Genomic DNA, 11,882 nt, shown 5'->3' with positions numbered 1-11,882 from the left:
AACCCCGAGGAGAAATTCTATGCTGTCACAGGGTCACTATGAGTCCAAATTGACTCCATGACAGTGGATTTGTGGAGTTGGTGGGATGGTATATTACTCTGGGTACTTTAGAGAAACAAATCCACGGAAACTCATGTATAAGAGAGAGCTTTATATAAAGGTTAAGTGCACATCAAGAAAACATCCCAACCCAGTGCTGCCTAAGCCCACAAGTCCAACATTTACCCATATGTCCAACACCAGTCCACAAAGCCCTCCTCCATCTCACAACACACACTATGATGCCGACTGCAGGAGGAAAGCCAAGTCAGTGAATGTGTAAGCATCTCAGTGCTGGCAGGGGTCTCCACACGGCTGCTCCAGCACTCAGGGCTGCATCAGGGTAGGTCCGTGTGGATTCTCCTCGGGGGTGTCTTGTAGGAAGTGAGCCTTGCTAGCTAAAGCAGGGAACTGGCTAAGGTAGCTATACCCTGGTCCGACCATCACAAAGCAAGAAACCCAAGAACTCAAAAGGTGAGGCTCACCGAGCCATTTATCTCTCTACTCTTCAATTAACCCCACATGTGTTTATCGGCCAGGTTGGCACAGTAAACTAACCCAGATGGCTTAGCTGTAAATGTCTGAATGGCAACAAATTGAGAAAGAAAAAAAATGTTTGCTATGGTTCCAGGAGTCAAACTTTAGTATTTCCTTTTAAGACTCAAATTTAGAATCCATTACACACTATAGGTGCTACCAGGTCCAAGAGCCTTCAAAAGAAAAATTTGGAACACAAAATCCCTTCTTAGAAATTAATCAGGGAGGGGCGGGGATTAAAAAAAAAAAAGAAAAGAAATTAATCAGGACTGCTCCACTCTCATCCTGGCTGTTTACATGGCCTGCTTCTTTGCTTCTTCTGATTTCAATTGGGATCATTCCCATTATTTTCTATTGCCTGAATTTGCTCTTTAGCCATTGATGGTACCTGTGTCTGTGTGACTCATTATAGATATTTTGGTCTTACTTCTCTAACTCGATGAAACACTTTAGTTTTATTGCTGTAAGCATCTGGTCCTGCCCCTCAGTGTTTCTATCCAGAATTCAACTTTGCCCATATTTCCAATGCTGTCTTTGTCTGACCCAGATGATGGAGACTGCCGTCCAGAATAAAATTAGGATTCTTTTAATGGGAAATAGCATTGGTAATTAACAAAGATTAAATTTTTTCATTCAATGTGGATCGTCAGTGTTTAAATCAAGCCAGGTGTTCCAAAGGGCAAGTTGCAAAAGAACCCTTAAGAGTTTTAAAAAGAAAAAAAATCACTCTGATGATGGAGTAGCCAACTCAAGCCATGATATTTTCAATCACTTCATTGGTGTTCAGAAGCTGGAGAAAGGAAAACGAAGACACGGGGGTGTGGGGTGTGTGTGTGTGTGTGTATGTGTGTGTGTGTGATCCATTTGAATTGTGGGGGTGGTGAGAAATGCGAATATGCTGTGGATTGCCAGAAGAATGAACAAATCAGCCATAGTATGAGAATTGATCATGGTCAGACTTCTTTGGTCCATTTGCTTTGGACACATCATCAGTAAAGACCAACCACAAGAAAAAGATGTCACGTTTGGTAAAGTCGTTGTCATTGGTAGGTACCACTGAGTCAATGTGGACTTAGAGAGACCTTATGTACAACAGAATGAAACACTGCCTCAGGCCTGCATCATCCTCACACCTGTTATTTTTTAGCCCATTATTGCAGCCACTGTGTTCATCCACCGAGGTGAGGGCTTTCCTCTTTCTCACTCACATTTCCCAAGTTCATGAGGTGAGGCTCATCATTTTCCTTTCTAAAGAGCATTTTTGGCCAGACAGCTTTCAAAACAAAATTTTGTGTGTTTTTCCACACAAAAAAATTCATTTCGAATACAATATTCATCACCAACAACATACCTGGTATAACTCAATTGTTCTGCAGTCTTCCTTATTCATTGTCCTGCGTTCATGTGAATATGAGGCACCTGAAAACACCATTGCTTGAATCAGGTGCACCTTAGTCCTTAAAGCATGTGTGCTGTTTAACACTTTAATGCGGTCTTGTGCCATTTTCCCCATGGCAAAATACACTTTGATTTCTTGACTGCTGTAGAAGGTTAGTAGAAAGAGGGACAGCCTCAATTAAATGAATTGCTGAAGTAGCCACAGCAATAGCTCTAAACATGCCAACAATCATGAACAGGGCACAAGACTGGGCAACGTGAGGCAAGGCTGTCTAAAGGTGAGTCACAATAAAATCCATTAGCAGCGAATACAACTGTCCCCTCTTTGCTGTCATATACGGGGACCCATGTATGTCAATTTAAGCTTATACCAATAAAATGACACAGGACCATTCTAGTCATTTGGCATCTACAGGAACTGGGCTATATATTTTAGAATTGGAATTGGGTGCTTTTAAGCATTGGTTAGGCAGCAGAACTACCCAAGGAACTTGTTTAAAATAGACTTAAAAGTACCTCCACCTCCTCCCCCACCCCCACCCCACCCCTGAAAACTATAGAAACAGTATTTTTGGACTAGCGCTCCTCAGCCCTATTTTGAATCTGTGTCTTGAGAAAGTTCCCAAGTGATCTGATCCTGTTCTTTCACAGACCTCAATTTAGGGCCTACTCCTCAATAGTACTTTAAAGTGCTTCAAAGTGGGCAGAAAGTTTTCAGCGGCTTCTTCCTCCAAAGCGAGGAGCCAAGGCCTTCTTCATTGTCTGTTCTTAGTCTGGAAGCTGGCTTCTTCCTCCAAAGCGAGGAGCCAAGGCCTTCTTCATTGTCTGTTCTTAGTCTGGAAGCTTCGCTGGGTGACCCTGCAGGCATTTGAAATGCCAGTAACATAGCTTCACAGCAGCACACAAGCGACCACAGTCTGACAAACGGACAGACACGTGGTGAAAGTTGCATGTGTGAGCTGGAAATTGAATAAGGAAGATCATAGAAGGATAGAAGGTTTGGGATTGTGGTGAGGGAGAAGAATATGGCAAGTGCACCATGGACTTCTGAAAGGACAAACCCAATCTGTACTGGAAGAAGTAAACCAGAGTGCGCTTTAGAGGCTAGGATGGTAAGACTTAGTCTTCCATACTTTGGACATATTGTTGCGAGAGATCAGTCCCAGGAGAAGGTCATCTGATTGGTGAAGGGAGGGGCAGAGAAAAGAGGAAGGCCTGCAGTGAGAAGGACGGACCCAGTGGCTGCAGCAAGGGGCTCAGGCAGGGAACAATGTGAGGACAGTGCCAGCCTGCGCAGTGTTTCATTTTGTTGCTCACAGGGCTGCCGTGGATCAGAGCCAACTCCATGGTACCTAATGACAACAACCTCAATGGTATTTCTGTACGACTGCTTGGCCACTACAGGGCTGATTCTTCTATCTCTAAATCTCATTTATGAGGTTCGACAAGTTGCTGTAAAAAGCAACCTGTGGGTTCCTGAAACAGTGAAATAGAAAGCAACCAAGGTTTTCTAGGTATTTACCCCGAATCCTTGAAAGCCGAGATTCAGACACTTGCACACCAATGCTCACTACAGCATTACTCACAGTAGCCCAGAGGCGGAAACAGCCCAATGCCCGTCAGCAGATGAAGGGATGCTTTAAAATGCCACGCATACATACAAGAAAATGTTATTCAATCATAAAGAGAAATGAAGCTGTCATACATGCCATGGAATGAATGAACCTAGAAAACAGTATGATGTATAAAATGTGAAACACAAAAGGGTTAAAAAATTATATAGCATGCCTACAAGTGTCAAATACGTAAACACAAAAGTATATTAGTGGCTGTGGTGGGTTGGGAGGAGCGTGGCCTGGGAGTTACTGGTGAGCTTCTGTCTGGGGTGATGAAAAGTTTGTGGAAATAAATGTGGTAGTAATTACACAACCTGGTGGATGTAATTCATGTCATTGAATTGTACACTTAACACTCTTAAAATGGCAATTTTTATTGTTTTACCAATTACAAAATAAAATAATCTGCGAGTCTTGTATTTCACATAATATTGGCTTATTTCTCAGTCATATCAATATATAAAGGGGTTTTCCCTCACACAGATATTCAGGTTCCAGGCTCCTCCCATTATCTCCTCAGAGCTCTCTGGTAGATTGTCTAAATTAAGCTAGCCAACAAGGAGAAAGAGAAGGTGCAGAGCATCACATAGGTGTCTGTGAGCCAGGTCAGGGACAGCATAAGTGACATCCATCCACAGTCTACTAAATAAAACTGGGTGACATATATATTCCACCCCCAACAAGGGGGGAAAGGAAGTGTGTTCAGTTGGGTGCATAAAAGAAAAATGAATGGTGAACAATTATTCAATCGCTGACATTCTGGTTACCAGTCTTTCTGCTCGTCAAATAATTGGTTACCTCTTACTCTTTCACATAGGGATCCTTAGGAGACAACCCAGAACGCTGTCCCATCGTTGCAAACCGCCTAAGTCTAGGATCTCCACGTGATGCAACGCCTTTTCTATCAAGTCAAGCTGTGACCCTTTCTAGTCTCGTTGGCATTAAGCTTGCTTCCCTGAGGTAGGGAGTAGTGCCTTAATTAGATTCTCATTTAGTGCCTGTCTAACCCACCACCCACTGTCCTCCAGTCAATTCCTACTCATAGCAACCATATGGGAGCAAGACAGCCGCATCTTCTTCCGCAGAACAGTTGGTGGGTTTGAACCAATGACCTTGACGTAGCAGCCCAATGTTCAATCCATGCCATTACCAGGGCTCCTTCTTGCCCATATAGTTTGGGGTCAATGTTACTGTATGTGTTCCTTCTACCCTTTCTAAATGGGAGTTCCTATAGAGAATTCTCCTAACCCATCACTGCATATTCTAGTTGTGCTCTCCTTTGTGCGTTCTGTTTCAACTGACTCTGCAGTTTTTGGAATTTTTCTTTTATTTGTTTGTTTGTTTTCTAGTTAATAATCTGTCTAAAGGTAGCTCTGGGTATATGTGTTCCCTGGAGGTTTTATCGCTTTTCTGGTCCACTTCCTACTGAAAAGCAAGTTTGGGAGCAAATGGCTATTTCATCTCTTGTGAAGTCCACACTCGTGATTTCTTTGGCGCTGTAATTATTTCAGACTTTTCCGAGGCTTCCAGTGTACTTGCTGCTTCTCAGCTCTCTGTTGCAATGTCTGTGCCACTGACCTTGGACTGGCAGCCCATGTGAGTTGAAGGACTTTCAGTATATTAGCTGTTCCATGAAAGTAAGTTGTGTGGACTAATTAGCTCTTATATTCCTTCTTGCTGTATAAACCTATATATATATATATAATCATATATGTATATAAAATCATCAGTGTCCTGGTTTTGTTTCTCTACAGAGCCCTACCTAACACACTGAGGTTATCTGTAACAATATAGAAGAAGGACACACACTTAGTCTGTTTGTTTTTTTTTTGTCACAGGGCTAAATTTCTTTGATCAATCTAGATTTTTGTTTAAAATCTTACCCCTAAGGTTTAAGAAACGGTAAAATTTTCAAAGTCCAAAGCCCCCAAATTTAGCCCCTTTCACTATTGTTGGTAAACTGGTTAACTTATTCTTGAGATTCTTTTTATTTTTCTCATTATACCTTGTCAAAAATAGCCAATGAGTGCCACACCCACCAACACTTACTGCCCCCTCAGGACTTCCCCTGGAGCTGCAGTTGTCTGCACATGCAGACTGCTTTCCACATTATGGGAGGTGACAGACTTATCAAATGTTTCATTGACGCATAATTTGAGTTGCCCGGTTTGCTTGTTGTTCTTTACTCATTTACTAAGCCAGATGTCACTTTTTGGATATTTAACCAGATGTCACTTGAAGGCATCGATGTAATATACTATATATAAGAAAATGATTTCAAGAAAGGTTTTGCCCAGTGTGCTCTGCTGCATACATTCATTCCGGAACCCTGAGGCCAGTAGCTCCAACTTGACCAAGGCGCTTAGAGTTCTGAATCGTTTGCACCTAGTCAGCGGGTAAGAGAAGCCGACAAGTTGGAGCATTGGCTTTAAAAAAAACCCAACAATTTTACTAGGGGCTCTTACAGCTCTTATAACAATCCATACATCAATTGTATCAAGTAAATTTGTATATATGTTGCCACCATAATCTTAAAAAATTTTCTTTCGACTGGAGCCCTTAGTATCAACTCCTGGTTTTCCCCTCCTTCCCTCACCCTAGCAGCCTGGTGACCCCTTGATAAATTGTCATTATTATTTTCATATCTTACACCAACTTCTGTCTCCCTTCACCCACGTTTCTGTTGTTTGTCCCCCTCAGGGGGTTGGGAGTGTTGTGACAGGTTCCCCCTTTTTTCCCTTTCTCCCCCCACCATCACCCTTCATGGTATTGCTACCACCATTATGATTCCTGAGGAGTTTATCTGTCCTGGATTGTGTGGGTCAAGACCTCTTATCGGTACCAGTGTACATGCTCCAGTCTAGCCAGATTTGTAAGGTAGAACTGGGGTCATGATAGTGGGGGATGGTGGAAGCATTAAAGAACTAGAGGAATGTTGTGTCTTTTGTTGGTGCTATAATGCATCCTGGTTGGCTCATCCCTTCCTTGTGACCCGTCTTTGTGGGGATGTCCAATTGTCTACAAATGGGCCTTGGGTCTCCACTCTGACCCACCTTGTTTCAATATGATTGTTTGTTTTAAGGTCCTCTGATACCTCATGATCATACAGGCTGGTGTTCTTCTTCCATGTGGGCTTTGTTGCTTACCATTTCAATCCTCTAAGACCCTAGATGTATATCTTGTAATAGTCCGTTCTACTTAGTATCTTGGAGTTGCTATGCTTTGAAAATGGACTGACTGGCTCCCAACAACAACATCAAAATTGTCATTCTATCAGTCACACAGACCCACCTTGATACAATAGCAGATGAGATTATACAAAGGTATGAAATATTGGGAGGAACCATCAAGGGCCATCTTGGTAGCTGGCTAACACATTTCCTACTACTGGACCTGCATGATGTCAAGAATAGCACCATATACAAAGATACAGCCACCATAAATTCTTTAACAAATTCCTACAATTGCATAAGGTCAAGTTCCTATAATAAATCCCTATTGATGTGGTACTCCTAGTGACACAAATACCCATTGGTTCTTAAGAAAATAAGTTGATAGTGCATACTTTACATTCTACCAACATAAATCACCACTATTAATATTTCTACGAGTATTGTTGGACTATGGCCATCACGTATAAAATCGTGTCTGTGGGAAAGGTCATGCAGGGTTCTAACTTGGGATGCTAGGAACACGTCTCCTCCCATTTCTATTCTAAGAGACTGCAATTCCCAAAATGCTTGGTCACGGGAGTGGGGAAACTTTGTGTCAGAAGGTTATGGGTTCCATGGCTTCTTGCTGACAGAGTTCATGTTGTTTTTGTTGTTAGGGCCTCTTGGGTTTGTTCCAACTCTTAGCAACCCTATGTACAACAGAAAAAAACACCAGCTGGTCCTGCACTACCACTGTTGCTATGTTTGAGCCGATTGTTGCAGCCACTGTGCCAATCCATCTTGTCAAGGGCCTTCCTCTTGTTTGCTGCCTTTTTTCTTTACCTAGTATGATGTCCTTTTCCAAGACTGGTCTCTCCTGATAACATGTCCAAAGCAACAGATCCAAAATATCACCATCTTTGCCTCTAACGAGCATTGTAGTTGAGCCTACAGGACAGATTGATTTGTTCTTTTAGCATCCATGGTACTTTCAATCCATGGCATTGTTTTTCAGCACCACAATTCAAGTGCATCAATTCTTCTTTGGTCTTCCTTATTCAATGTCCAACGTTCTCATGCATATCAGGAGATTGAAAATAGCGTGGCTTGGGTCAGGCACGCCTTAGTCCCCAGAGTAACATCCTGGCTTTTCAAGCCTTTAAAGAGGTCTTGTGCAGAAGATTACCCAATTCAATGAGTCATGATATCGCTTGACTGCTGCTTCCATGAGCATTGACTGTGGATCAAAGCAAGATAAAACCCTTGATGACATCAATCTTTTCTCCATTCCTTATGATATCACCTACTGGACAGAGTCCATAGATATATTTTATTACCCAAACTGATTCCAAGACACTTGCTGGGGTTTCTTTCAATCTTTTCACCAATATAGAAACAAGATGTGGGAACTCTAGGAACTTGAGCCTCAAGAAATCTAAGTGATAATCTATTCTGTCCTGCTTTTCTGTCCACCAGTTTCTAACAACTCAGGTGATGGCTGCCTCTGAGGGAAGTTTGTGCGAGTGAGAGATCCTTGAGTCACTTTAAGCTGGGGATGTTAGCTCAAGTAAGAAACGGTGCCTGGGAGATTATCTTAGACCTTCAACCAAGGAAGGAGAGTGACAAGAACCAGTGCATGAGCCTAGGTAGATGGTTCCCAGGTTGATCAGGGTGTGAGGCTGAAAGAACCAGATGGACATAGGAAGAGTACACAAAAGGGACAATGACAAAGAGCAAGAAGAGCCTGGGTCCTGCTGGCAGTAGGCAGGGACATTGAGACTTTAATCCCAGAATACTGGGACCAGGAAAAATAGTTCCATGACACAGGGAGAATGCAGCCTTCGTCAACCTTCTGGTATTTCATGGTGATTATTACTATCATTGCTATTTCCCTTCACTCCGTTCTATCCAGTGTGACGTGTTCTCTAATTTTGAACAAAATTCTTAGAACTTCACCCATTTCTCCAGGCTGTGAGGCAATGCAAAGCATATTAGACTTTCCAAATTTTTGTACCTTGAGGAAAACAATCGTAAACATTCTTGTGAAATCTTGTGCTTTCTATCCCACGTAGATACTAGACATTTGGGTTTACAAAGGATTAGACAGAGATCATTTGGACTTCAAAGAAGAAAGACAGACATAGTTGTCTGGGAAATTCATGATAGGAGTTGGGAGTGGTAGCAGTCTTCAATAAAAAAGTCTGGTGACTGGAGAGAAAGGAGGTTCAGGAAAGACCAGGCAGGGCAGAGATTAGAACCTGGAAAAAGAGGAAACCACTTAAGCAAATTCTTCTTTTCTATATACATATATATTTGTTCACACTAGACCCACCACCTAGCATGGATAGTTCCGTTTCCTAGAGTTGCTGTAACTGATCACCACAAGCTTAGCCGTTTAAAACAACAGAAATTGTTTTCAACCAAGATCTCGATAGGCTTCTGGAGGTTCTTGTTCTTCACCTTTGTCAGCTTCTGGAGGCTGTTAGTGGCATTGTTTCACTTCTGGTTGCCTCACTCCAGCCTCTCTCTCCGTGGCCACAGTGCCCTCTCTCCTGCATCAAACCCTGTTCTTTCCTTATGAAGACATTTGCCGTGGAATTTAGAATGAATCCAGAATGATCTCATTTAAAGACCCTTAATTTATTAGTGGAGTAGTGAGCTACCCATTAGTCTGCTAACTATAAGGTCAGCAGTTTGAAACTACCAGCCACTCTGCAGGAGAAAGATGAGGCTTTCTACTCCTATAAAGAGTTACAGTCTTGGAAACCCACCAGGGTAGTTCGACTCTGTCATATGGGGTCTGTACAAGTCAGAATTGATGGGCTGGCAGTGAGTTTGAGAGCTTTTTAGAATTTATTTACATCTTCAAAGATGCAATTTTATCCAAAAATAAGGTAACATTCACAGTTTCTGAAGACTAAGAAGTGGATATATATTTGGGGGCTACACAGGGTGAAGGCATTCCTAGGCAGACAAATATAGGCAGAGAGGGTTGGGATAGGCCAGAAGGCACATAGGGAGAGAAAATCTGAGCAACTATAGCAGAAAGGTGAGGGATGTTAGGGGAAAAACAACTATTTCATAAGAAAGAATATGGATGGAGTAATCCATACTGATTATGCTCCCAAAGAACATTAAAAATAATGAAAGCCAATAGTGACACAAATAGTTAAGTGTTTGGCTGATAACCGACCGATTGGTGATTTGTATCTACCCAAAATGCCTTGAAAGAAAGGCCTAGTAATATACTTCCAAAAAATCAAGGATTGAAAACCATATGGAGCCCAATTCTACCCTGATACAAGCAGGGCAGCCATCAATTGGAATTGACTTGACAGCAACTGGATAATCTCTGTTGAGTCTTTATTAAATCCTAAACATTAAGCTAAGTCATTTAATATAAAGCATCTTAATTAATCCCCTCATAACAATCCACTTTCATAGTTGCTAGTTCTTATCTTATTTGCAGCTCAAAAATCTGAGACTTGTCCAAGGTCCCATAGCTAATAAATGATCTGGACTGATTCAAACCGGTCACCTTATGGGCCAAATTCTAATCCATTGTTCTTTAGTGCCTGTTAGGAAAACATCAGCCCTTTCCCAATTCTTTCACCTACAGAAGGTTTGGTACATCTCCTCTGTCCCCAAGCACCAGAGTTGGATCATGTCTCACAAATTACAGGCACAGTCCTCCAGGCTGCCAAGTCTGCTTAAGACTTCAGAAGCCAGCCACAAGCTTGGAAAGCTCTACCACCTCCTTGTTCCTGACCTGCTGGCTATCGGTGCATGGTTCCTTCTACCCACTCAGGTGCCAGCTCTAAGATCAGGTGCCGACAGAGCCCTCCTGACTATTGACTTATTAGCCCTCACTTCTCCCTGGGATTTAATAGTTTCCTAGAGTGACTCACAGAGTCCAGTAAAGTGTTATACTTAAAATAATAGTTTCAGTATAAAGAACACAAATCAGGACCAGCTTAACTAAAAGATGCATGGGGTAAGTTTTGAATGAGTTAATCTTAGAGAGCAACATTTGACTGTTTTTTCCCCCAATGGATAGAATTGTTTGATTATCTTCAACATTTTTTAAATTTGAGAATGACTCAACTAAATGTATACCGACGTCACCCTTTGTCCATTTTGAGTCTTTTGCTTTCTCCTTTCTGTGGATTGGGTCCACAGGAACACTTTTGTAGGAAAATAAGGGGTCCTTGTGGGAATGAGATGAGTTCCTTTTGTTCATGACCCCCAGGAGCAAAGTTGGGAATGAACTGTATTCAGTGCTCTATACATCACAGGTGGGGTGTGTGTGTGTGTGTGTAGAATTATTCTGGAAATATACAAAATGTCCTGTCAGGATGATTTACTGTGAGGCGAATGAAACTTGAGCTTCAGACACACCCCCCCACCCCCCACTAGCTTTGGCTTCTTCCAAAGTCATAAGACAGATCTTTTGTGTCGATGTGTATCTTCTTTATCAAAGAAGAACTCACATGTGTTTGATGTTTTCTCTCTCCATCCAAAGTCTGTATGCATCATGAGTATTATACACGCACTGAAGGAAAAACTAGGACTTCCCTTTGAGAAGGAACAGAAATGCTATCAGAGCCCTGAATGCATGAGGGAGGATGGGGATGTATGATCCTAGGAAAACACCGCCTGGTGCAGGAGGGTAAACCACACCTGAGACAGTGAGGACACTTGATGCAGATAGACAGCCACAGTAGATGACACTCTCACAACAGGGAACAATACTGACGGCTAAGGGAATAGGCTTCCTTGCTGGGCAAAAGGTTAACCCACTCAATTGCTAACCGAAAAGCTCACGCCCATCCAGAGAAACCTTGGAAGAAAGGCCTCGTTGTTGTACTTTGTGTTAGGCAAGGTTCTCCAGAGAAACAAACCAGGACACTTATGATTTTATAAATTTATATAAGAGGATAGGTCTATACAGCACGAAGTAATATAACAGGTAATTAGTCCACACAGCAGTATAGAGGACTCAGTTCAACTCACTTCCATGGAACAGTTAATATACCGGAAGTCCTTCAACTCACTATAACTGCTGGGTCCAAGGTCAAGGAAGCAGACAGCTGAGTCTTCCCTAGAACAACACAGGCAGAGTCTGCCCACAAGCAGCAAA

Source organism: Echinops telfairi, unplaced genomic scaffold (genome assembly GCF_000313985.2).
Source record: "Echinops telfairi isolate 266 unplaced genomic scaffold, ASM31398v2 ScPeMD7_7424;HRSCAF=8462, whole genome shotgun sequence".
In the NCBI taxonomy this organism is placed as follows: Eukaryota; Metazoa; Chordata; class Mammalia; order Afrosoricida; family Tenrecidae; genus Echinops; species Echinops telfairi.
The sequence above is the reverse complement of the archived record's forward strand: the minus strand, read 5'-3'. Positions refer to the sequence as shown.